This window comes from Megascapheus bottae, chromosome 26 (genome assembly GCF_031878675.1).
Source record: "Megascapheus bottae isolate mThoBot1 chromosome 26, mThoBot2.hap1, whole genome shotgun sequence".
In the NCBI taxonomy this organism is placed as follows: Eukaryota; Metazoa; Chordata; class Mammalia; order Rodentia; family Geomyidae; genus Megascapheus; species Megascapheus bottae.
The window spans coordinates 9,969,240-9,996,994 of NC_143534.1; the positions used below are offsets into that span (position 1 = coordinate 9,969,240).

General features: G+C 43.2%; 1 protein-coding gene across 3 annotated transcripts in view; it reads left to right on the forward strand.

Moving 5' to 3' along the window:
* The window catches only part of Camk1d (calcium/calmodulin dependent protein kinase ID), a 258,945-nt gene that overhangs the window by 12,327 nt on the left and 218,863 nt on the right, over nt 1-27,755 (forward strand). The gene's annotated exons all lie outside the window — the stretch shown is intronic.

Consider the following 27,755-nt stretch of genomic DNA (forward strand, 5'->3'; position numbering starts at 1 on the left):
GTTGGAATCTTGCTAGTTTTTTTCTCAGGCTGTGATCCTCTTGATCTCTGCCTCCTACATCATTAGGATTATAAGAGTGACCCACTGTGCTTGGTGAGACGTGAGTTTTAAGTAGATAGGGCTAGACACTATTGTGTGGCTCCTTTCACTCCAAAGACCCCTGGTACCTTCAGAAGCACCACTGAGATTTAGCCCTCAGGCTTAAAGGATTTCCCAAAGTGTAAGAAATTAAGCATTCGTTTCTATGTATAGATCAAGGTAAAGGAGTTTTAGGTTTTTGAAGATCCACCTATCTCTGCCTTCCAAGTAGCTGGGACTTCAGTCATGAGTCACTTATGCCTGGTCCCAAATTGGTTCCTTTATATAAGCCAAGTGGGATTGGAAGGTATTTGAAAATAGCCCTATGTTAGAAACCCAAATGGATTTGTGTGACTTAAGTCCACCTGGAAATATACCTTTGTTTACCACTTGTCAGTCTGACATCAGATAAGACTCTGAAGAGTCACAGGCTGATTGAATGTTTTGTTTTTAACTCCATTGGACATTATAGATTGGTTCGACTCTATGCTGGGCACTGAGCAAATGTTAGTAAACAAAACATGAGCCTTTTCCCTAGGGAACTATTTGGATGGACAAATACAGAATGACAATGCAGTGTGACAGTGTTGCGATAGCAAGGAACATGATGTACTAGTTGAGGATAACTTGTTGCCAAGAAAATTGCAGAAATCAGAAATGAGAAGGAATAGCACTTCTTTGGAGGCATCGATTTGCTATGAGCCATAGAAATGCAGACAAAGCAGTATATAGTTTTAATAACACTGCTAGTAATAATAATAATGATGATGATGATGACAAAAATAAATGAGGTGGTAGTTTATCACAGCAAACATCTAGTCACATAAATCCCCACAGTGGTCCAATAAAAGAAATGCTACTGTTATCACCCCCTTGGTGATGCGGGAACTAAGCCCCAGAGGGTTTAAGTAATGTGACTAAGAACTCACCCGTCTACCTGGAAGTATTTGAATAAGTTACCTGTCAAGGTCAGTCCTGCTAACCATTACCCTAAAGGTACCTGCACAAGTTGGTAAATTTTGTCCCAGATAGATCCTTTATTATTCATTTTTATCATTCGTTGTTGCTGGAATTTAAATTCAGGGTTTTCTGCTTACTAGGCAGGATCTCTACCACTTGAGCCACATACCCAGCCCTTTTGCTCTAATAATTTTTTTTTTAGAAAGCTCTCCTACTTTTTCTCCTGGGCCCAGCCTTGGACAGTGATTCTCCTCTATGCCTCCTGGGTAACAAGGATGACAGTTGGCATGGATTTTGTTTTTGTGTAGGTACTTGGGCCCACACTCGGGGCCATGTGCTCTTGTTTTGTGATTTCTTTCCAGTCTGGTGCTATATCACTTAAGCCATACTTCTACTTCCAGCCTTTTTCTGATTAATTGAAGATAAGAATCTCACAGGCTTTGGGCCGGGAGTTTGGCTTAGTGGTGGAGTGCTTGCCTGGCTTGCATGAAGACCCAGGTTTGATTCCTTGGTACCACATACATAGGAAAAACTGAAAATGGTGCTGTTGCTCAAGTGGTAGAACTCTAACCTTGAGAAAGCTCAAGGACATCGTTCAGGCCCTGAGTTCAAGCTCCAGAACTGGCAAAAAAAATCTCATAGGCTTTTTTTCCCTCTGGACTGTCTTTGAATCTTAATTTTCTAGATTTCAGTCTCTTGAATAGCTATGATTATGGGTATGAATTACTGACACCTAGTTTCCCCTGGATTAACAGAAAATTAGATATATATCCTATCATGCAAAGTAGTATATAGTAACTAATATAAGCTGTGTTTTAGGGCTTATAGGAATGTCTTTCTGTTTTGCCAGTCCTGGGGGTTGAACTCATGGCCTAGACACTGTCCTTGGGCTTTCCAAGACTAGTACTCTACCACTTGAGCTGCAGTACTACTTCCAGCTTTTTCTGTGTATGTGGTACCAAGGAATCAAACCCAGGGGTTCGTGCATGCTAGGCAGGCACTCCATGCTTCTGGCCCCAGGAAAGTCATTTTTTAACATACTAAATAGCAGGAGCCACATCTAAAGAGCTTGTGACTGAGTTGTCCTATATATTTTCTCCTGCTGTGGTTTGCATAAGTGTCCCCCCCCCCCACAAAGCCCCATGTTTTAAAAGCTGGGAGCACTGTTAGGAGATTGTGGGAGTTTGAGAGTTGGATATTAGTGGGAAGAACTTGAAGGGGATCTTGGGCCTGGTCTTCCCTTTGCTTCCTGGCCACCATGAGATGACCAGGTGTGCTCCCCGCCATAACATACTATGCTGCCCCAAGCCCCAGGCAGTAGAACCAAGCAACTTTCTACCCAACCCTATGGCACTATGAGCCTAAATAAATCTTTCCTCTTTTTGAGGAAAGATCATCCTGACAGGAAGGCGACTGACACACTTTGCAAGCAACCCAGTTCCTGGAGGATTCATTTCAAAACTTGGTTCAGCTCATGAGTACAATTGACATGTTGAGTTGAAACCGCTTGGTGTAACTACTAGGTAGAGGTAATGAAGACAACAAAATAAAGAAAAAAGATCTTGTTCATTGCTGACTTGGGGTCCATGCTATTGTAGCTGGGGCTTCATGTGACAAATGAGACGTGAATTCTTCTCTCTGGTGATGACACTACAGAGCCTTGTAAGTAAGTATTAATGAGTGAAACTCTATTTTTTCTATCTGTGTTGCTTAAAAGTTCCTGCTTCAGCCTGGTGGCTTGGCTCTTGTTCAGGAGTGCAAGAACTGCTTTGGGATGAGGAAGATTTTTTGGAATGGATGGTTTTGTCTTAAACTGGTTTCTTTTCCAGATGGAATTAAGACACACCTCAGGCTGTTCAAGAAATAGCAGGGATATGGGAGGGGGGGGGCGCAGGTTTGTTTAGAAATGACTTGTGGAACGTTAATCTTATTTCAAAGTTACCTTATGTAAATTAGTTTACCTTTTTTATACTGGTCATCAGTATAAAAGGGTTGGACCCTTAGCCCAACCAATCTGAGCAGAGGGGTGGGGCCTGTTGTGCTAGGGGTAAGTAGGTGAGCAGCCTGCTCTGTGTGCTTGATAGCCAGGGTTTTTTTTTGGCTGAGGGCACACCCTTCTGCAGAAGTGAATCTTACCTTGCTAAGGCAATTCTTTATCTTTGTGTCTGTGGTTGTGACTCCAGTAGTTCTTGGAGAGCATATTTATAACACTATATATTGATTGCAATCTCTATCCATGCTCCTTTGTTATTCCTGTTTCCAGGGTCTGCCCAAATATTTATCAGAAACAACTTGAGTCTGATCTCTTCCCTTGAGCTCCCCAGATGTGTGTACCTTCCTGGGGGCCCCCAACCTGTATTCTTTCACCCCTAGAATCTCAGTGTCAAGAGTCACTGCCCTGTTGTGTGAGTTTTCTCTGTGTGATGAGTTCCCGACACCCCACCTCACAGGGACATTTTGTACACAATTGCCTCCGATTGCCCAGATACCTGTCATGCTGTGGAATGCACAGTTTGCTTTACTTTTAAAAAGCAATGAAATGATCTTTGCAGTCTCAGTGGGATCCTGCTGTTCTAAATGTTTTCCTTACTGATAAGCTCTCAAGCGTGTTCTCCCATATTTTCTTCTCCTCGGGAGTTTGTCTTTATATCATCACTCATTTTCTATGTGGGGATTTCTTACCACGTGGGCTGACTGTAGGAAGCTTTAACCCATGGGCTTTTCCCAGACTGCAGGCTGCCACTGGACCATGTTCAGAGAAAGGAGATGAATAATAAGAGAAAGAGCTATAGGGTATGTACTTAGTGCTGCTGTTGCTTCATTAAAATAAACCCCTTCCTTGTTAGTATTGGAGATAAATAATGACGCTTGGCTTAGTCTGTCCTGCAAGTTGGGTGGCCACTGTTGGCTCTTTCTTGGGGTACTGATGTAGCATTGCTATTCCATCATTTTCCTTTCTTGGAGATCCTCTTGTCCAGCAGGCCTTGTTGCAGTCTCTGGAAGAAGTGTGTATTTGTGTTTTTTCCCCCCTTTGTATTTTGCCCTCACAAATTGGGCCCTTGTTTAGTTCTGTGACCTTTATTCCCCCCCCCACCACATGTCAGTTTGTCTAAAACCAGAGGGTGACACCTTTTTTTGCATTCCTTTTCTCCAGAAGATTTGATGCCCATAGAACTGAAGGTAGGGTGAAAAACTTTTAGCCATTGACAGTACTTCTTGATTTTTATTCTCCCTCAAAATTCAGCAAGCTCTTTGTCTTAATGTTTCCCAGACACTGACCTGGAAATACAAATTGTCCTTGACCTCTGTTTCTGAGTGAAACAACAACAACAAAAAAAGCCCCCAGGTTTCCCTTGTCTGACATCTCTTTTCAGTGTGTCCTAAGTGTTCTGAAGTCACTAGGGCTGGTGTTTGTGAGAGAGTGTGGAGACGGTGTGATGAGGAAGAATATGGCTGAGTGTGCTGGTGTACATATGTAATCCCAGCACGTGGAAGTTGAGATGAGGCAGTTGTGGGTTCCAAGGCCAGTCTTAGTGCAACCTGTGTCAACCAACCAAAACAAAAAGCAGTGATGTGGCTTCTGTTGTTAAATATGTACTGGCTATTTCTAGACATTACCTGATGGTTATTTAATACATCAACCATTGAGTGTTAATATGTGTGTGTGGGGGGGGGGGTCCTGGGGTTTGAACTCAGGGTCTAGACACTGTTCCTGAGCCTTTATATTCAAGGTTAGAGTCCTACGATGAGCCATAGCTCCACCTCTGGATTTTTTTGATAATTAAATGGAGATTAGAGTCTCATGGAATTTCCTGCTCAGACTGGCTTTGAACCATGATGTTCAGGTCTCATCCTCCAGAGTAGCGAGGATTATAGGCAAGAGCCATGGACCCTGCAAGGGGGGGTTAATACTTTTGATAGAAGAGGATTTACTAAAAAGTCACAGGGTAGAAATTTAAACCTATAACTGTTTGAAAAAGCTATGGGCTTAGCCCCCAGCTAAGTGAGTTGCAGCACTCACTTCTAGGATGTGGCCTGTAGACTCTACCATTAGCATGGTCCTGGGAGTGATTGCAGCCTCTAGTTCTGTTTGGTTGAGTGTTCAGAGCTGCCTGTCATGCCAGGCCTTGTTGAGGTGTCAGAGCTGAAGTTGACATAGGCTCAGTGGGCAGGTGAGTCTGCTGGGGTCTGCATATATGAGCTGGCAGCCATATGCCTGTCAAAACCTCTGTGCTGAGAGAGGAATGGGTTTAATAACTATTTTATAGGTCAAGACTACATTTTGTTATTGTGTTTCTATTTCTATCCTGGCACAATGAAGAAAATAATTTTAAAACATCTAGAGAACTCTGAGATTTCAAATCAAACTATTCAAAAAAAAAGCACCTCCTCTCCTCCTCCTCCCATCCCCCCAAAAATCCCCAACAACAACTGATCAGTATGCTTCCCAGGATTCTGGTAAACAAAATATAGTGCAATCTGGGACTTGGAAAAGCACACAACATTTATAGGGATCTATTGGCAAAAGTTCATGGAAAATTGGTCAGATATTTAGCAGTTCAGGATAGTGTGGTTTATTTTCTCAAATGGCTCAAATGGGAGTTGATTTGTCCTTAGCCCCTCTTGAGCTGATCTTGAGCTGAGTGACAGCCACCAGTGATTCTTCAACATATGGCCAATGAGCTCCCTGACTTAACATCTTTTGTTTTAGTTGCTGTTCTATTCACACTAGAATAATAATTTTCTTTTCTTGATGCAATAGATTCCAAATGGAGCTAAAAATGTATTCTATCTTGTTTACTTTTTCCTAGGGCTTATTAATTATGAAGTTATGTCACGACCTTCACATGGTATCTTTATATTTTCAGCAACTGGCAAACATTGCAGGTGAAGTCTAGTACAGAGGCAGCATCTGTGATCATCAGATGGAACCTTCCTTTCTTCAGGTGCAAATCCAGCAAAATAATAATTGCAATTTTGTTTTAGCTTCCAATAAAGAAATGAAGGTTTATAATACTGCAAACAACCAACCATATATGTAGCCTAATTTATGTAATAATCACTCAATTTGACAATAGAAAAGATACTAGAAAATCCTTTCACGAAGGAGATAATGTCACTTCTGCTTTTCCTGTGATTGTTGCCCTTATGAAATGGAATAGTTTTTCCCGGGTGCCACCCCAATGGATAAATGTTTAAGAGCATTTCTAAGCTAATTTAAGGCTCATATGTTCAATAATGCTATAATTGGCCAGTTGGCTACTTACCTGTCTCTTTTAGGTTGCAGTGTATGGTTTGAAGTTCAGATGAAAACAATGGAAATTTATGCCTGTGTGAAGCAGACAGAGAATTTTTGAAATCTCCTTTTTGGTTTAGTTTAAAGCCTTCTTTTTCTCCTTTAGACTAAGAAATAAAAAAGAGGCAGAAGGGAAAGAACTGGCTGCGCAGTGACCATAACAGCTAAAGAAGGTCACTTTTGTATATACACAGAGACCCAACAATAGGCCCAGTGCGTTCTGAAGTCACAGAATTAATGCCATCCTTTTCTGATGTAGTGGGACACAGCTGGACCTGGGCAGGTAAGAAAACCTGAAATCCTGAGTAGCATTTCTTTAGGACTGAGAGGTCAGAAAAATGAGAAAGAAAGACATCATGCTGTATTGTGGAACACATCATGTATGATGTTCCTCTGGCAATCCAGGCTTAGCAGGACCTGGGCTCCTGCACTCTTCTCTCTGCTTGGAGCACTCTTTTTGGATTTTCAAGATTCAGAATATGGAATCTGGAGTGAGCTTTAGCTGAGGATCACAAGAGCTCAGAAGCTATGAACATATGGTCATATGGGATGAGACTAAACGGAATGAACTAAACGGTTATGAACATGGGAGCTTTTTTTGGGGGGGGGTGGGTCAGAGTGAGACAGCAGAGGCCTGAGTCATTCATCTGGGTAGGGGTATTGCTTAGGGCCACCCAGCCAGGGGTTGCCCAAACCAATCCTCCCAGGTTTGTGTGCAGGACATTTTTTTTTCATCAATGGGATATCAGACACTAGATCAAGAGCGCAGTTAGGTGTGTGTGTGTGTGTGTGTGTGTGTGTGTGTGTGTGTGTAATGAGTTCAGTCTTCAGGCAGGTAAGTAGCTGTGCAGGGAGAGGTTAGAGTAGAATGGGGTAGCTGGAAGCCTCTATCCTAGGCTACGGAGAGAATTAAGAAGCCCTCACGCCCATCCCTGCCCCAGCTTGTGTTCTATCAGCACCAGCCTCTCCCACCAGCAGCTAGAGAATGCGCTTGGAGTCTGTGCAGCCGTCCTTCCTGACCTTGGCTACTCAAGGGGACTGACTTTCTTTCTGGAGACCAAGTATAGGAGAAGGCCTTCTCGGCTACATTATGATTGGGTTCACTTTTACTGCTGCTTAATGATTTCTAGTGGTTGATTGGTGGTCTCTGGTGGCTGACATTTCCACAGAGCCCTGTGTATACACATCCTGGGTACAGAAAATGGGTGTTTTTTTAAAAATATGTATATGGGCTTCATTTGGCTTGTCTGTCAAAAATCTCTTGCCTCAGCAAAGCCTAGCACTGAGACCTGGCAGGAGGTGGCTGGGCTGTGGTTCCAGACTGAGTATGTTCAGATCTGCTTGTAACGGCAGCAATGAAATGCACATAGCCCATCCCTGCATTGCTCTCATTCTGCTTTGCCACTGTTATGCCGGGAGGCACATGTGATTTTCATAGCTAAGAACATTTTTTGCCTTTAGATTCAACCACAGGCTTTTAGAAAGAAACAATTCACTTTTCTCAGAATTGAGGACATAGTCTGAGTTTGGAAAAGGTTGTGTGTGGCCAAGACTATCCTCAAAGTCTGCTAATGTTATTTCCCCCCCTTTCCATAAAGCAAACAATTGCTTCTGAATATAATCATGATGCTTATGAATGTGGGTTTTCCCCGCACTTACTTATCCCTTGATAATACGGTTGCTAGCCGGTCACTTCTGACAGAGTAACTACTATGGACCCCCTCAGGACAAGGGCTCAGTCCAAAGCTGACCCACTTCCTAGCTCCCAGTTCCAAGCTCCAGCCTGTGTGTGACCCTGCTTCTTAACCATGCAGCTGCAGACGAGGAGAGAGTCTTCTCTATGTCTCTCCTACGCTTTGATCGTATTTTAAATAATATGCATTTTAATGGATTGATCATTACGACTGATAGCATTTTATCGGGGAAAGCACCAAAAAAAAAAAAAATAGGGAGCATCACCTGAACGTTGAGGAAAATCCTCAGATGTATAAATTTACTTTTTTGGATTGATTTAAAAAATTTATCTTAATATCTTTAAGTATATGTACAAGGTGTTGTCATTTAACAAAGCAGTTAATGAACACAATGCATCCTGGTCAGTATCACCTGTTTCAACGTTTTCTCACATCTGCCCCTAACCCACCTCTTCCCTCACTTTTCTTAATTTTGTAGGGTATTTATTGAACTCTTGACTGCATTCCCTCCCTTTTCTTCATTCATGTACCCCCTCTCTGCTTGACCCCACCTTAGCCTACTCCTTAGCTTTATTTATTCTCATGGCTCACAGAACTCAAGGAATTTTGTGCTTACAGTTACCAATTGATTGTAAAGGGTATGACAAAGGCTACAGATGGCCAGAGGAAGAGAAGCAGGGGCAAGGGCCAGTTCTGTGTGCAGGGAGAGGCTAAGGAACTCCTGTCCTGAGACCTCAAAGCCTAAGGGACCACAGTTGCTTTACTCAAGGCCTCTATCTTGCCTGTTACATATCTCACTCAGATTCCACAGACACCCTCTTTTGGGACCATTCATTCCCCTAGTAATCATTCCCAAGCCTTCAAAATTACTTCCGTTGTTCTCGTCCCCCCTCTCCGGTAGAAAAGAGGCCTATAAGTTGGTCATTAACAAGAGCAGGGCAGTAATCACAGCCCAGTGATTTTTTTTTTCCTCCGTGTGGCGTTTTTCACCTCCTGAATGCTAATAAATATGTGTGCCTTCTTCTTGCCTAATGTTTGTGTTTATTGCAACCAACCTTCAGCAGGCAGAGGAGAAAAATCTTCTTCCACTACAGTGGAAAGCCTTTCTAGTGTGGACCACATGTGTATCTGGACACACTGGTTAAGTGGCTATGGATGGGCCTGGCATTGCTTTGGTAATTTATATAAGACTGTGCACATGAAACTCTTAGAATGAAATATAAGGTGTAATTTGTTTCCCATAATTCTCACATATGCAACAATGATTATTTTTTAAAAAGACATAAGAAAAATATTAATGTTTTCTTTGTTGTGCTAGGGATGAAACCATGAGCCTCGTGCATGCTGGGCAAGCAGTCTGCTCCCAAGCTGTAACCCCAGGCCTAGAGTTTTAACCACTAAAGTGTGCCTATCAAAAACTGCCACAAACTAGAGCCTTCCCGGAAAAATATCTTTTTTCTTTAAAAAATACTACAACCCTAAAATACAGTTTTTATTATTTTTGTTCTTTGACTGCCTCCCTCTCTCCCTCTCTCCCACTTTCCCTCTTTCCCTCCCTTTTTATTTATTTTACTTATCATGCTAGTACTGGGCCTTGAACTCAGCACCTAAAGCTTTCCATGGACTTCCCCTACTCATAGATAGCACACTACCACTTAATCCATGCTTCCACCTGTGGTTTTCTGCTAGTTAATTGAGATAAGAGTCTTTGGGGTTGTCTGCCCCTCTGACTTTGAACTGTAATCCTCAGATCTCGGCCTCCTTAGTAGTTAGGATTACAGTGGCCCATTACTGCTTGTCTTGTCTTCTCTACCCCCCCTTTGTTTTAGTTAGCATTTTCTGTTTTTAGTTAGCATCAGCCCGCTAATGTAGAACTTGAAAAAAACCCTCAAAGATCTGGGATCTGAAACCAGGTCTTTTTTTTTTATAATGTTGATAGTTTCCTCTGTTCCTTGCTATGTGTATCCCAGTTAATGAAGATACTGTTTTGGTATAATTTATGTGGGGACTCAAACTGCATAGTCCAGGTTCCAGGATATAGTTTTTGATCTGAAGTGTTTGATTTGACTAAGTTATCACATCAGGTAGTTGCTGAAGTACTCTGTTTTAGGATTTACAAACTTAACTACAATTAGAATAAAATTTTAAAAGTTTTTCTTAAGAGCCATTTGAGGAAGTACTAATTTTGGTGTAACAGAATGAGAATTCACAGAACAGCCAAGCAAGGAAAATTGATGGAGAATTTTAGAATAAAGTCTTTCCTTAAGGAGTAAATTGAGTGACTGGTAATTCAGGGAAAATGTGAGATTGACTTTAGCATAATGTCTACTGCTTGGGTTTTATTAGATTAGCAGATGCTCAAATCTCCAGACACAAGGATTGGTCTTTATTGAATATGTACATTTCAAGACTTCCTGAACATCAGCATTACTTGAATTTTTAAAAATGTCACTGTAGCCAGGTACTGGTGGCTCATGCCTGTAATCTAAGCTACTCAGGAAGCTGAAATCTGAAAATTGTGGCTCAAAGCCAGCTCAGGCAAGCAAGTCTGTAAGAGTTAGCCAACAAAGAAAAACCAGAAATGGAGTGGTGATTCAAGTGGTAGAGAGCTAGTTTTGAGCAAAAAAGCTCACAGATAGCATCTAGACCCTGAGTTCCAGTCCTCGGACAGACAGACAGACAGACAGACACACATATACATGCACACACGCAGGCACACACGCACACACACACACACACAATCTTGTATACAGTTGTCTCATTCCTACCTGGTGCAGGTACAAAGAAGGTTAAGATTCAGTTAGAGAAATAAACATATACCTGTCTCTATGTCTGTAATGGGTATAACGTTAAATACCCCTTTAAAAACCTTAAAACAAGTAGTTGTAAAATTCTGCCTGCAGAATAAACACTATATGCAATGGCAAATGAATAAATGCTTTACCCTGAATCAAGAAAAAGAGAAGAACACATGTTCTTTATATTCCGTTCAACATTGTACAGGAGATTTTATCCAGGTGGCTAGAAAATGAAACCAAAAGCATCCAGACTGTGAAGGCAGAAGTAAAATGGTCTCAGTTTCACTTTCAGATGACGTAGTTCAGCAGCAGGAAATCCTAAGGAATCCACTGGACAACTACTGGATTAGGGCTGTGAGATAGAAATCAGCTCCGTGGGCATAGCTGAAGTGGTAGCTACCAGGAGACACTTGGTTTAATCTTTATTATCATCAAAAACAAAAGCCCTACCCCTCCCCCAAAAAAGGCCTGGGCTAGCAATGAATAAAATATAATAGCCTAGCAAAAAATCAAATATTTAAGATTATAGGCTCATATCTGTAATCCTAGCTACTCAGGTAGCTGAGATCTGAGGATTACAGTTCAAAGCCAGCCTGGGCAGGTAAGTCTGTAAGACTTTTTTTTTTTTTGCCAGTCCTGGGCCTTGAGCTCAGAGCCTGGGCACTGTCCTTGGGCTTTCTCAAGGCTAGAGCTCTACCACTTGAGCCACAGCATCACTTCCAGCTTTTTCTATGTATGTGGTACTGAGGAATTGAACCCGGGTCTTCATGCATGCTAGGCAAACACTCTACCACTAGGCCAAACTCCTGGCCGGTGTGTAAGACTCTTATTTCCAGTAAACTACCAAGAAAAGCCAGAAGCATAGCTGTGGCCCAAGTGGTAAAGTACTAGCTTTGAGCAAAGAAAGCTCAGGCACAGTGCTCCGGCCCTGAGTTCAAGTCCTATAACTCATACACACACACAAAAGAGTAAATGTGACCAAAGAACTACAAGACTTGTACACTGCAAACTACCAAACATCCCCGAGGAAAATTAATGTAGAGTTAAATAAATGGAAAGATATTCCATGTCCATGGATTGGAAGACTTAACATTGTTAAGATTACAAAACCTTCCAAATGATTTATGGATCCAACACAAGACTGACCAAAATCTGTTGCCTTTATTTATTTATTTTGCAAAAAAACGATAAACTTGTCCTAAAATTTGTGTGCAAACATGGAGGACCTAAAATAGCCAAAACGATCTTGTAAAAGAACACTAATGTTGGAAGATCATTGTTCCAATCTTAGACTTTGACCATTGTTTTAGATCATTGTTTTATCATATGTTTAAAAAAACACAAAACTCAGCATGGGTCACTGCAAAACCACACTGATAAAGACCTTGTGTGTCTCTGGATCCAATTCTGTCTGCTCACTGCTTGCAAACCAGTATCTAGGAGTTACTGGGGAGAGAAATCAGGTTTATTCAAGGGCTGGCAGTCTGCAAAGGTTTGAGTGGTGGTAGAGCTATTGTTCTCCAAAGTGTGACTATGCCAGAGAGCTTGAATATGGCCACAGAATTCTGTAGGAAGGGAAAGCTAGGACAAAGGGCCACACGGGCTGAAGACTGCATGTCAGGCAGAGTCTTGATCACCCAAGATGTGTGTGCGTGTATGCTTGTGTTTTTGTTTTCTTCTGTCAAGAACAGACCAGTTGACCTTGATCTCCTTGGGTTAGTTCCCATAATTCTTCAGGCACCCATGTTTACTTCTGAGCCACAGACCCCAAAACACCCATTGGTCCTTAGATCACCTGAGAATATGTAACACTCCTTTATCATTTAATCCCTTGCATCAGCTCACACACAGCAAGACATGGCTGTGAGGTTTAATTTGCAGAAAAGTAGAGATGGAGTGCTTGCCTTAGCATGTACAAGGTTCTGGACTCCATCTCTTCCCTAACATCTAAAAAAAAAAAGCTTACTAGTTTAGAGACAAAAATTACGAACAATGTAGACTAGCACTGGCAAAGGATCCCCTAGCTAGATCACCTCATTTGCGATGGCCCCACAATGACAGGTGCTTGCAGGGAGGGACAGGAAGTTAGAATCAAGAGGAAGGTCCAGTGTTGTTATCTCCACGCTGCCTCCACTTCTTCAAGGGCCTGCTTCTCTCATTAGCAGACACTGGGGACCAGATTCCCAGCAAATGATTTCTTAGGAGACACACTGAGATTATATTCAAACTATAACAAGACTCTGGGTGCTCCCTCCCCTCCACTTTGGGGTGAGAATTTCGAGACCTTTGTTAGTGACAAATTTGCTGGCATTGGCTTTGAAACGTACAAGTTTTACCATACTTAGCTTGCTCCACACACTCTAGGTTCTGTGTCCTGTGCCTGCAAATTCTGATGTGGTGAAGGAAAACTGGTTAGAAACTGAATCATTAACCTTGGATGATGCTTGTGTGCCATCTTTCCCAAAGAAACCTGTTTAGGCAGTGTGAGTGCTGGGGCTGTTCAGAACCACATACTTTCTCTGCTAATTACAGAACCTGAAAGCAACAACACTTCAATCTAAAAGAACTTTTAAGTGAACAAATTGTTAAAAATGCAGAGTTGGGAGGCTTCTGGTGGTGCGTAGAGAATTCTGTGATTGCCTAGGAAGGGGAGATTCACATAAACTATGCAACCCGGTCATCTGCTATGAAAGAAACAAAAACAAAAACATCACACGATTGAGGAAGTGATGAGATTTGTCACGCATGTGGCTGGCTGTGTCACCACACTCTTCTGGAGTCACCTTCGTGCTGCTCTGAAATGCTGATTGCTGGAGGAGAAGGCTGGATAAAGGAAACACTTGTGATTTGAATCCTGAAGCAGGTTGTCATTCTATTCCTAGTCTGTAAGTCACATGACCCACTCCACAGGAAGTGCATCCTGTTCATGGGTATCATTCTGCAAACCTGGGAGAGGAGACAGCCTGGGCTGTGTGTGTGTGCCCCTCAGCAGGCCCAGAGAAGGACTTGATTATGCAGTGTTAGCCATTCACTGACAGCTGAGGTTGGAGTTCTTGAGGTTCCTGCTTCAGGTGCTTACTGAGTCAGCTGAAGGGTATGAGTAGCACATTGCTGGCTGTGGCCTATGTGTCCCCTTTGCTGTATCAAGCCCTGTATTCAGACCCAGGCTAATGGCCCCAAGAGACTGACCCTTTGGGATATTCGGGACTCTAGGAAGCAGTGTGACAGGGCATCACTTGCAGTAGATAGCCGGCCCAGGCTTTCAAGGCCATCTACTGAGTTTGAGAAGGCGCTCAGCCATTCCCCTGGGCCTGCCTAGGAACCATAGAACAGCCAAGTGGCTTTGTCCAGATCCCAATGAGAACCTGACCTAGTTTTTGCGCCTCTGAGCATGGCTGGCAGAGTGACCAGACTGCTTCGTCCCCTCATCACAGCAAGAATTCTGCAGAGCCTCTCAGAGGCTCGACAGCCAGCCACTTTTAGTAACTTGCCCTTTCCTGGTTGGCGATTGGCCACTTATTTTGGGTGTTAATGTTCATGGGTTTGAAAGTTTTCTTTATAAAGCAGCGCTCTTCTCACACGGTGTCCTTGTCAAGCACCTGTCCAAAGCCGCTTCCTTTTTGGAGGGAAGAGGATGGAGCACACTGGGCACAAAATCTGTGGCTTTTATCGTCACCTGTGTCTGTGGAGAAATTTTGTTCTTTGCTCATGCTTTCTGTGTGGATTGAGGTCAAAGGAGGAGTGGATGGGGACTCATTGCTTGTAGTACATGCTTCCCTTGAACTTCAAAGAGAAGGCCACTTTGCTCGTGGGTCATTTATTGCTCTCTGTATGGGATGTCCACCCCTCAGGCAGGGGGATGAACTTTGAGAAGTGGCCCCTGCATGTGCCTGGGTCATGGTGAAACAATAAGTCACTGTGAAGCAGAGAAATCAGGATGTGAACACTGTCCTTGACTTGGCACTTGGTGTGTCCGTGTTCGAGGCTAATGTGCGACTTCTACTGTCTGCCTGGTGGAGATTTGTATGAAGTGGTTGGAAGGCTTTAAGGTGGCTTGGTCTCAGTTTCATTCAGAGTGGATGTGATTTCCCTTGTAGAATTCTAGAATTGGAATAGACTTCATATTCGTAGCTGTATCTCCATCTGTCTATTTATATATCTTCCTTCTCTCATGTTGCAGGGAAAAAAAATAAACCAGGATCAGTGAGTTAACCACGTGACTTTGGATCACAGAACTAGTTAGGGACAAGATAGGGCTCAGTAGGCCAGGGAAAGACACAAATACGAATGCAGGGTGATGATGGAGTTTTGAAGGTTGCATGTGTTTCTCAGGTCTCAAGCTCATGCTCAGTGAGCAGAAACTGTGCTATGTGTAAATGACTGCATGAGGAGAAGAGGAGTCTGGAGGGACTGAGGGTAGGTCGTTGAATCAGGGCTTCATCTTGGGCTGGAGTACAGATCTAGCTTTTCTCATGGAGCAGTCATAAGGTCCTGAGGCTCACAGTAGGTGAACATAGAATGCTGAATTTAACTTCAGAAATAAATTCATGGGGTTCAACACAAGGCTGACTGATGTGCTCAGAGCCACACACTGAGGAAGGGAGATACAGGGAGGGGTCCAAACCCAGAGCTGGGTGGCTCTGGACTTCCATGCTGAGCTATCAACTATCTCTGTCAGAGCCAGGACAGTCTTTTGTCTGGGGTGGTGTAAGGATAGCTTGGTATTTGTCAATGGGGCATAGGAGAAACGAGTTACTTCTCTTTTGAAAAGTCAGATTCTTGCCTAGATCCTTGTCATTTTCAATACAAAACGAAATATTTGAACTTCAAGTCTGCTGGGGCTAGGCTGCAAGTGTATTTTCTCTTAATAAGCTGGCTTAGCTGTGTGAATGGATTGGCTGGAGATGGTTCTGGGAATTCCGAGGTGTTCTGAAGTTGGGATCTCTGTGGGCAAGCTGCTCAGAGTCCTGGATCTTCCAAGCCCGTCTTTACCCGGCTCCCACCGCGAGCCCCTCTCCCCCTCTCCCAGCTGGCATCTCTGCTTGCCTTGCACATTCTTAATTCTTTTGCCAATTTTCCAGATGCCATTGGATATCCACACTGACCTTTTTTTTTCTTTTCAAATTCCATTTTGAGTAGTGACTATTTTCCTGTCACTACTTACAGTGGTATGAATAAAATACTCATTTTTAGCATGATGGTTTTCAAATGTTTCTTAAAGAAAAGCAAAACAGCCCCCACTGGTTAAATTTAGGAATTCTGTTAAAAGTCTATAGAAAGTTTGAGAATAGGATTTCTTCCTTCCTCATGGTGTCGGGTGGACTGTCCTGCAAGTACTTTAAATAAATAACGGGTGATGAGAACTGAGTTATTCCAGACTCAGAAGACAGCATTTCTCTGTAAACCATCTAGAATAAAGTTTTGGTAGCCACTGTCATTCACAATCAGTGAACATGATGAAATGATTTAATAAACAGTTGAACATACCAGTTTAGTTATTCGGTCCTTTTTCATTTTTCGTGGTGGTAAAGTGCACAGGTCATGAAATTGACCATCTGAACCGTTTACACGGTCATTGGCGTTAAATACATTCCACTTCTGGGTAGCTCTGCCACCATTCAGTTCTACAACATTCTCATTTTTCCCCAAAAGAGGTCTGCATGTGGTAAATGCTAACTCCTGGCCCCCCCTTCTCCTTAGCCCCTACAACCAGCCTCTTCCCTTCTGTCTGTGTGAAGTTGACTGCCTCAGCCCTGGAGAAGGTGAATCCTGCAGTCTGTGACTGACCTTCCTTGACTGGCCTCTTTTACTCAGCACATGTCATCCTTGTTACTGTTTGTTTTATCATGCAGGACAGATTGCTCTGAAACATGCAGTACATTATATAATGACTAACTGAAGCCAGTGGACATATACATTGTTTCACATACTTATCCCTTCTTGCTGCAGGTGGTAAGAACATTTAAAATCTACCTGTTTAGGCATTTTCACGAATACAAACATTGCTATTCTCTGTAGTCCCTCGTGGACCAGCATCTTCTCCAACTTTCCCCTTTGCTCTGATAGTCGCAACTCACATACCTACTACTTCTGAGTTCAGCTTTTTTTTTTTTTTTTTTTGACAGCCATGGGGCTTGGACTCTGGGCCTGGGCATTGTCCCTGAGCCCTTCAGCTCAAGGCTAACGCCCTACCACTTGAGCCACAGCACCACTTCTGGTTTTCTGGTGGTTAGTTGGAGGTAAGAGTCTCACAGACTTCAGTACCCCGGACTTTGAACTGCAATCCTCACATCTCAGCCTCCGAGTAGCTAGGTATTACAGGTATGAGCCACAGTGCCTGGCTTGAGTTCAGCTTTTGAAGATAATACTTTCCTTTTTCCCCCTGTGCTTCTTTTTAAATTGTTTTTATAAAGGTGATGTACAGAGGGGTTACACTTAATGTTCTACCTTTTTTTTCTTTTTTTGGTCAGTCATGGGGCCCGGGCTGGGAAAGGGATGCCGGAAGACCAACGGGAGGACGGGGAACTGTGACAGGAGTGCTCAGAGCTTCTAGCATCTGGTGACGAATGTGCTGCATTAGCGTTTGAAAGCCTCTTCCTGCAGAATAGTTGTATTTCAAATAAATATTCAGGAGTGCTCAACTGGGGCTTTCCAAAGTGGAGTTCACCATGGCTATGAACAAGTGACTATGTTAGCTTTCTGCTGCTGTGACACTCACCGGGGAAAATAATATAAAGGAAGAAAGGTTTCCTTTGGCTCATGGTTTCAGAGGTTTCTGGCCATGTTGGCAGGCTTCATGGTGTTTGGGTCCGAGGTGAGGCAGACCATCATGGTAGAAGGACATGGCAGAGGAAAGCTGTTCACCTCTGGTGGCCAGGAAGCAAAGAGACAGAGGGAGACATTAGACTCACCCCCGTCAGCTACTGCCATTGCTTAAGCTTCTGTTACCACCCAGTCACCTACTAAATGATGAAGCCATCAGCAGATTGCCACATGGGTGAAGCACCCCACTCCCCCCGCCATGATACACTGGGGGAAACATGTCAGGTCTAAACCGGAAAGTGACTGGGACAGGGAGGGGGCAACCCCAGCTCTTTGTTCCCCCTCCCCCGTCTCTCCTTTCTCTCCAGACGGTGTCCTCATCACCTTCCACTCTTCCTCTTGGTGAACTAAGGACCCTGGGAGCTGTAGCCAATATGACTAATTTTCTGATGCGTGCTCTGAAAATTTTGTTAGTTCTCAGGCTCTGTCCAGGGACAGTGTGCTCAAAGCCTGGGTCTCCCAGCCAGGCTTTCCACGAGGGCCTCCACCTTCATCTTGTCACCATGAGCAGGAAGAGGGAGTACAACCCTTCACCAGAGCAAACTTCCTCCCAGCCTTCTAAGCCCCCATGGAATAGGAGTGGTGGAGGCTGTATTTGAACTGTTTCTTCTATTTTTTTTGATGGTAATGTGGTTTGAACTCCACTGTCTTCATAGCTGGGATTATAGGCATAAGCCACCACTTTCACTTTATTTGTTGAGTGTGCGTGCGTGCGTGTGTGTGTGTGTGTGTGTGTGTGTGTGTGTGCGTGTGCGTGTGTGTGCGTGTGTATTTGTGAGGTGGTTTGTTATCTTTTTACTCTTAATTACAATTCTTTTGTTTTGGCCTCCATGTCCTCCTTAGCCCATTAGATCCCTGAAGTGTCTTAAACAAGCACTTGAAGTCTTGTTTGAGGTCAAGGTCAACAGTGTGTTGCAGGTTCCTTTCCCAGCTCTCAGACTGAGCTTTCTCTCCTCAACTACATTTGCGGTGCACAACACTCAGTAGGTCAGGCCACAGGGTTCCCCGCTGACCTTGCTAGGGGAATACGCCAGGCCTGTGGATTCAAGTTCTGCTTCACGATATTCCTGACAGTCGAGTTTTTAACTCCAGCCACCAGCATTAGGAATTGAGTGAGGGGCCTTGGAAAAAGCAGATTTTGGGCAGTGGCTCTGCAGCTGTGTTTGTGTGATTTGACAATTCTCTCATCTCGTCCCTGCCCTCTCAGTGGACCCAGTCCATCTGCAGCCATCGGGAATCTCTGTTTTAATTAATCTTTCAAAGGAGCAGATTAAGTTGATTGCTTCACAAGCTGAGTTTTGGTGTCTGTACCTATCAGCTGCCTTGCAGAAGTGATTAAAATAAGAATTTTTCTATGAGGTTTGGTGCCCAGTTGTGATTATTTTTGGATCTCATCTCAATGGTTTATTTTCATCATGTGCCTGTTTTTAACATAAAAACTGAACATGAGGCTGGGGCTGAGTTTTATGTCACTTGTGGGACTCTTCTTTTCTTTCAGATATCCTAGGAGAGCATCTTGGCTCTTTTTTTTGCCAGGCCTTCTCAAAGTAGCCTTGCTGAATCACTACCATTACTTTTTCTAGCCCTCTTTTCTCTTTGGCCCCAGGGCTTTGCAAATAAAACCATTCATCCCTGACTAAACCCAAGCAAAGGTCCTGTGACCACTGTTCCTATGACCTAACTAATACTGAATTGAATCAATGGCTGTGCACAGTGTTGGTCTGATTGTTTCCTGGGGGACAGTGGTAGTGTCTCTGCCTCTCCTCTCTTTTTCTCTCTGGGATGGAACAGCACCTGCACAGAGCAGATGCCCACTGAGGACTTTTTGAGAGAGTAGATATCCTTGAAATGTATGGAAAATTGATAGAATATGTAGAGTGTTGCTCACAGACAAGGTAAAAAAATGTTGGCCTGTAGGTAGATTCTGTTCGATCTATACAGTGTTTAAATTTTATTTTTGTTTTTGCATTTTTTTGTCAGTTGTGGGACTTGAACCCAGGGCCTGGGCACTATCCCTGAGCCTCTTTGTGCTCAAGGCTTGCATTCTACCACCTGATCCACGACACCATTTCCAGTTTCTGAGTGGTTAATTAGGACTAAGAGTCTCACTGCTTGGACTGGCTTCAAACTGTGGTCCTCAGATCTCAGCCTCCTGAGTAGCTAGGATTATAGGCATGAGCCACTGGTTCCAGGCTTTTAAATGTTATTGTTATTATTATTATTTAAAAGCATGAAAATATTAGAAAAAATCAGGTAATTTCTTCTACAGCAGAAATCCAGATGCTTTGCTTGTTTCTCTTCCTCTCCCTCTTATCCCCCGCCTAACAATACTGGGGTTGGAACCCAGGACTCTATACTTTCTAGGCAGGTACTCTACCAAGACAGATTTCATACTGTTGCCTGGGGTTGACTTCAGATCATGGTCCATGTGATTTACTTGTCTTTGCCTCCTAAGTAGCTAGAGCTACAGGTGTAAGTCACTGTACAGGGCTCTTTTGAGACTTTAAGATATGGAGCATGCTGGAACTGAGGGATGGGCTTTCCTTGGAGGAGTCTTTCTTCTGCCTTTTGTTCACAAAAGTTCTAAAATGATTTTGTGAGGCCCTCCACCTCTCAACACACTTTGAATGAAGGCTAACAATTTTCATCATAGCTTGAGACAGTGACAAAGGATGTTATTTCCAACTTGTAAATATTGGCATCTTGAAGTAAAACAATGATGTCATTATTTTGACTATAACCAATGGAATCTAAATGTCACTGAGAACTGATACTTATTATTATCCATTAAAGTACAAAGCTAGCTGGATGTGGTGGCTCACGCCTGTAATCTTGTCCTCCTGAGTAGCTAGGATTATAGGCGTGAGCCACTGTGCCCGGTCCTAGGTTTGTATTCTTACAGATGGAAGAAAGTTCTATAACTAAACTGAGTAGATGAGGCTTGGAGTGATGTTATAGTATGCCTTTGTTTCCTTGAACTCTTTGTGAATTAGGTGATGAGGTATTTATTCTTCCCATCTTGTTATTACTATCATCAGCCTCCTCCTTTTCAGCTTAGCTTAGCGTAGCTTAGTGGTGTGTGTGTGTGTGTGTGTGTGTGTGTGTGTGTGTGTGTGTGTGTGTGTGTGTGTAGTGAGAATTGAATTTAGGACCCTTACTTCAGTTCTTTTCTTCTTGGTTTGGTTTTCAGATAGGGTTTTGTGTCTTCCCCTGGGCTGGCCTTGGTCTCCATACTTCTGCCTCCACTTCCCGAGTATCTGAGATTATAGGTGTACAACACCATGCCTAGTCTCAGCAGGGCTTCTTGGGTAGAACTTACAATACTAGAATCCGTGTGGGGGGCCTGCATGTATCTTGGAGGTCACTGGCATGAGGTAGTAGAACACAGGAGGGAAAGGGTTGTGTTTCCAGATTATCGTGTCTGATGGTTGACAGACTGAGTGTATTCCATGCGTTGGTAGCATGAAATATTTTGACTTACGATGGGTTATCAGGACATGAAGCCATCATCGGTTGCTGAGCATCAGCAGTGTTGGGGTCTCTCAGCATGCAAGGAGACGGATGTGTGTTCCCGAATCCACATGTCACATCACATGCTTGTTCAGACATAATTATGGTGCCAGTAGCATGTGTTCAACGTTAACGAATGGACAATATATATATATATATATGTGTGACTCCTTTGAATAACTAACTTAGAATCTAACAAAATGAATATAAGGAAGCTGGAACTTGAGGTGTCAACAAGAGTGAGATCAAGGGGAGGGGGGCAGGCAAGTGAAGAGAGGAATGATGGGACTATACAGTATCTATGTGAAAATGGAAGGAGGAAGGAGGAACATTGAGGGGATGGGTAGGGTTGGGAGAAACAGGAAAGAGGACAGAGGGTTGATATTGATCAAGATGCATTATATTCACAAACTGTCATGTTGAATTGGAGCCCTTTGGTACAACTACTTTAAGCTTAAAAAGTAAATGTAAAAAGAATTGATTACTGGAACATTGTTTTAAATGGCAGTCTACTAGCAATAATCAGTAATATCACAAGCTGTATTAGTGTTTGCTCATTATATTTTTGGTGGTTTGGTTTGGGGGTTAAAGGCAGGGTGTGTTATGCACTTAAACCACAACTCACGCCCTTGAGCTTTTACTAGATTTTGAGTAGGGCATTAGGTTTATGCTTGAGTCAGCTGGACTGCACTTCCTCCTGTGTTTGCTTCCTATGTAGCTGGGGTACAGGCACACTTGACTATGTGCACGGATGTCCTAGTTTGGGCTACCATACGGCAGATGATGATGTAGGGCCCACTGAACATGCACCTGCTTTGGAAAAAACGAAAAAAGATCACAGATGAAAATGACTAGATATGTAGTTACCTGCGCCTTTGAAGAACAAGATATTGGTGCTGCACAAGCAAATCCGGACCTTGCTTTAATTCCTTTGGGACTAGGACACACCCTATATGTAGATACAAGTGTGGGAAAGGGAGGTGAGGAAGCTATTTGTTATTAACTCAGTAGCAGATGGGGGGCTGGGAGGTCTACTGAGTTAACACTAAGGCTAGAAAACCCCTCATCAACCCCCACTCCATTTTATTTCTTTTTGTTCATGCTAGAGAAGTGTTCTACCGCTGAGTCACGCCCCCAGCTCTGCGTTACCTTGGCGTGACCTTCCCTATGAAGGTAGAATCATAGAATTTTAGAAGAGAAGGGATTGTAGGCAGAAGCATTTTGTTGTGGTGCTAGTACTGATATTTAACTTAGGATTTCACACTTTCCAGACAGGCATTGTACCAGTGGGTCACCCTCACCAACTCTCACCCCATTTTATTTCTTTTTGTTGCACTGGGGATTGAATCTAGGGCCTTGCTTAGCAAGAAGAGAGAGAGGGACACATTGGTCCCTCGTGTGGTTACAGTGCTGAGAAAACTGTTGGGTCAATTAAGTGAGCCTTGAACGTCTTGTTCTTTGTCGAAAACACCATGATGCAGCTGTAATAGATACCATTGTAATGTTTGGTCTTGAGGCAGACAATGGACTAGCCACAAAGCGAGAGTGTCTGTGTATTGACACGTGACTCAGACAGGGCCCTAAGCAGCTACCTTCAAAACTTAGACTCATTTGATTGAAGTACAGAACAGTTAATACCTGTAATGGTCTTGTTCTAGTATCTGAGCACAAATTTGTAGAGACCCCCCCGTCCCATCTTAAATTCGAAATGTCTAGTGACTAGGGAGGTAGAGTTTGTTAGAGACAGGATTTATAAAACAGAGTTTGCTAAGCAACCTCGTAGTACCAGCATGACGTGGGCATGTTGTTTAACCTTCCTGTGAGAACAAACACTCAGCCTTAGTATTTGCATGTGTAGTTAAGTGTTTATTCCAAGTCATTCTTATCAGGACCAATAGTGCTCCTCTTAGCAATGATTTGCCAGCCCTTGAATGTTGTTTGTGAATTTCAAAACATTTACATTGCTGCTGCTCAGTCCTGTCACCCTAGCATTTTCATCTGCCTTCTCTGCTACCAATCTCATCCTTTTCAGATGTCTTTAACACCGAAACACTCTTCTGATAGCCATGTTCCCACACCACTAATTCACCCACCTCCCCTGTGCCTCATATGCGTGGCCCAACTAAACAAGCTTTCATCAGACTGCTGGAAAGAGCCAGTGTTTTGTAGCCCATCGGCGGGTCTGGGTGTCCATCCTGTTAGGCCATTGTGAACCCATAAGGAAAATGGGCATTTGAGAGATTATTTATGGTTTTGTTTACTCTTCCTATAAATATTCACTTGGCATCTTCCCTGAACCAGCTCTGGGAGGCAAATAGTTAAGGTTCCCATTAAGTTACTTTTGTGTATCTGTGATCAACACACTTGAGAGAAGAACTTAAAGGGAGAAGGATTGGTTTTGGCTCATGCTTCTACCAGATACTGTGGCCCCAGGTGCTTGGGTAGAAAGAACAGAGTATCTTTTTTACCTCATGGTGGACAGGAAGTAGAGAGGCAGGCAGAGCCCATCTAGTACAAATGGCCTCTCTTCTAGAGAACTACTTCCTTCAGCTAGGGTCCACCTCCTTAAGTTTCTAGAACCTCTTCAAAGAGTGCCACTGGCAGAGGACCATGCATTCAGCACATGGACCTATGTTCAATTACTGCAAACCTAAAGTTTGCCATTTAAGCCAAAGTATACAGTTCTGGAAATAAACTGTGTTTACACTGTGGTACAATCATTACCACTATCTATTCCAAACCCTTTTCATTATCCCAAGCAGAACCTTGTGACCTAAATTAGACAATAGTTCCTTCTTCTTCCTTCCCCATCTCCTAGTGACCTTTAATATTCTGTCTGTGGATTTGCTTATCTGGGTACCTCATAAGCATAATTACATCAGTCAAGCCAGACTTTTGCTGATAACATGGTGTCTTTAAGGTTTATCTACTTTGTAGTATGTATTAGAACATGTGTGTGTGTGTGTGTGTGTGTGTGTGTGTGTGTGTGTGTATGTGTGAGTACCTGTGTTTACAGACTAGTACCAGGGCTTGAATTTAGGGTTTCAGTCTTGTTTTTTTCTTTTCTGTTGGTCTTGGGACCTGAACTCAGGGCTTGAGCTCTGTCTCTGAGCTTTTTTTGTGCAAGGTTAGTGCTCTACCACTTTCAGTCAGAGTGCCACTTCTGATTTTCTAGTGGTTAAATGGAGGTAAAAGTCTCATGGACTTTCCTGCCTGGGCTTGTTTTGAACCATGATCCTCAGATCTCAGCCTCCTGAGTGAGTCACTGGCACCTTGCAAGGATTTCATTCTTGTTTTTTTTTTGGTGGGTCATGGGGCTTGATCTCAGTATGGGCGCTGTCCCTGAGCTCTTCAGCTCAAGGCTACGGCTCTACCCTAGAGTCAAGCCCCACTTCCCATTTTCTAGAGGTTAATTGGAGATAAAAGTCTCAGGTTCTTTTGTGCCTGGGCTGGCTTTGAACCTTCATTCTCAGATCTTAGCCTCCTGAGTAGTTAGGATTGCAGGTATGAGCCACCACACCCAGCTAAGGGTTTCATTCTTGCTAGGTTTTTCTGCTCACAACTGGCATTCTACCTCTTGAGCCACACCTCCAGTTCTAGCTTTGATTTCTGGTTAACTGGAGATAAGAGTCTCTCAGTTTTTTTCTGTCTGGAATGGCTCTGAATCTTGATTTCAGATCTCAGTGTCTGATTACAGGTATGAGCCCTTGGTGTCCTGGCTCATTGTTCTTTATAGGTTTAATAATATTTCTTTGTCTGAATACCAGATTTTGTGAATTCTTCTCAAAGTCTTAATACATATTTTTTACTTACTTAGGACTTTCCCATAGTCTTATGGGAAACATGCCACATTGCCAGTAGAGAGTTCCTGATTACTTGACTTAAACAACGATTTTGAATGAGACGATGGTAGTAACAAGCCAGATGTGTGTTTTTCTCAAGTTTGTGTGCTTCTTGGGTCTTCTGAGGAAGGTCATCCAGTTAGTAAGCATGTATGGAGAACAAAATATGGAGGCAGAGGCAGAACTACCAGGACTTGGCACAGCCCTAAAGGTGTTTAGCAGAAGGCCAGCCTCATCAAAACTGAAGATGGCCCTGATTTACTCTCAGAATCTGCTCAGACAGATGTCTGTGTCTTCTCCCAAATAAGTGTATCTTGTAGTCTTGAAGCTGGCACTTCTTTGGAGGGCTGTTCCCCGGGAGAAGTGAATTGATAACTGCTTTTTTGTTGCTTATTTCACAAATTAAAGGAGAATACATCCAGCATGGTACGATGCTAGGGAAGATGTATAATGTGTTTAGTAGCAGTGACCACTTCTCTTTTAGCTAGAATAACACATATTCAATATGGTGACTTGAGCCAAAGCAGTTCTAGACCTTGGGTATAACCTGAGCTTTGTTGAATCTCAGTTTACATTGGAAGATGTCTTGCTCTGTCCTCTCATTGGTTACATCTGCTTCCTAGATGCAAAGGTTTTCCATGCTCTCTGCCTTCATGAATTTGTACTACTTGCCCAAAACAACAGAGTATAGTGATTTGTTGTGGTGACACTTCTAGAATGTGCCTCCAACTTTATTGTCTCCATAGATCCCAGTTCACGTTGAAATAGATATGTCCTCAACAGTCTGGTGTGCTTCATTCCTTCTGGGCTGTCCTATGTCACTTCACTGATGGTAGCTCATGAATGGCCTCAGAGGATGTTTTTCCTATCTCTGCCTCTCAAGATGCTGGCATTATAGATATGTGCTACCATGCATGACTTCCACGTCTAGTTTTTATTTTTGTGTGTGGGGGGGGTTAGAAACTAAATCTCCTACTGAGCTATAACTCTAGACCCTCACCTTTCATGTCTTATTTCCTTATTCCATAGGCATATCTGAGCATGGGCAGTATGCCAGGAATCTGGCTTTGATTAAAAAAAGCACTTTGCTTTAGACAGTACTTGTAAGATGTGAATTCATGTCAGAATTTCCATGTTAGGCTATCTTGTAGAAACGGGTCTTTGAGTACTGAGAATGCTCAGCTATGGCCATCAGCCTTTGATGTAGGTAGCTGGGTGCAGGTGGAGAGTGGCTGGAGCACCCCGAGAACCATTAGTGTGAGAAGCTACTACATTTACTACTACTGTAGGGTTTTCAGCAGAAATAGTGTTCGTGCATTTTAAACCTACGTTCTACCTGGTTTCCTATGCCTACCTTGTTAGTAATACTTATAAACAAAGCCAGAAATCAAAATAATGACTCCAAAACAGGACAGAGCATCTGTGGTTGCTTTTCCATCACTCTTGTCTTGCGTTTGGGTCTGTCGGAGTGGGTTGGTGTCTTGGTGAAGAGTTGCCAGGCTCTAGCAATTAGACCAGGGCTTTTGACAACATAGATCTGTTGACTATAAAGGTGACTGCTCTTCTGTCACTCTTTCCTCATCTCCTGGTGTGTCCTGGAGCTCTACCTGAAGTGTGAACAGGTGCAGTGTGGGGTGTCTGTGGATGGAAAAGGGAAAGGCAGCAAATGCCTTTCTCCAGCCAAATCCAGCATGCACTGTCGCACCTTTTTATAGAGAAGGGAAAGTGGGATTGGTGTCTATTAAAAATGAAGCCTATGTAAGTTGTAGCAGATGTCTGGGGTGAATCTAACAAAAACAAGCCATGGCAAAGTGGGGGTGTTTGGCTCTGCGTTTTCCAGCCACCTCCCCCTTTCTTTTTCTTCCATGAGTCACTTGCTCATCTGTTTTGCTCTCCTGGGTTCTTTCTGTCCCTGGAAAGAGTTCATGAAGATCTTTCAACTTTATTTTTCTATCCTTGACTCAGGAGAGGGCTGACTGTGTGTCCTTGCCCACTCTGGGTTGTGTTCATAAGGCTAGTTTCTGGGAGTATGAGTGTGAGCCAGAGCAAAAATGGAACTTTCTACAGAAGTCGGACGTCTTCCCATTTCTTGAGGGGTACTTTAGGATGATGGTGATGATGATGATGATGATGATGATGATGATATAATAGTAATGATGACATTGATGGTGACAGTGAGTTTGTGTGTGTGTGTCTGTGTGTGTGTGTCTGTGTGTGTGTGTGTGTGTGTGTGTGCGCACGCGTGAATGCCAATCCTGGAGTTTGAACTCAAGGCTGTAAGCCTTCTTGTTCAAGGCTAATGCTCTACCACTTGAGCCACATCCTCACTGTCCACTTTTTGGTGGTTGATTGGCAATAACAGTGTCGTAGACTTTCACTGTTTAGGCTGGCTTCAAACTGAGATTCTTGGATTTCAGGTCCCTGAGGAGGATTACAGGTGGAAGCCACAAGCACCTGGTCAGAGATACTGATTTTGATGGTGATGATGGCGGTCATGGAAGTGGTATTGCTGCTGCTGCTAAGATTAATAGTGATGATGATGATGATGATGATGATGATATGATGGTAATGGTGATGATGGTGATGGTGATGGTAATGATGATAATGGTGATGGTGGTGATAATGGTGATGGTGATGGTGATGACGGCGTTGTTGATGTCATGGTAATGATGATAGTAATGTTTACGATGATGGCTAGGGTAATAATGACAGTGATGATGAAGATGATGGTGTTGGTGAAGAGAAGAGCACAGAA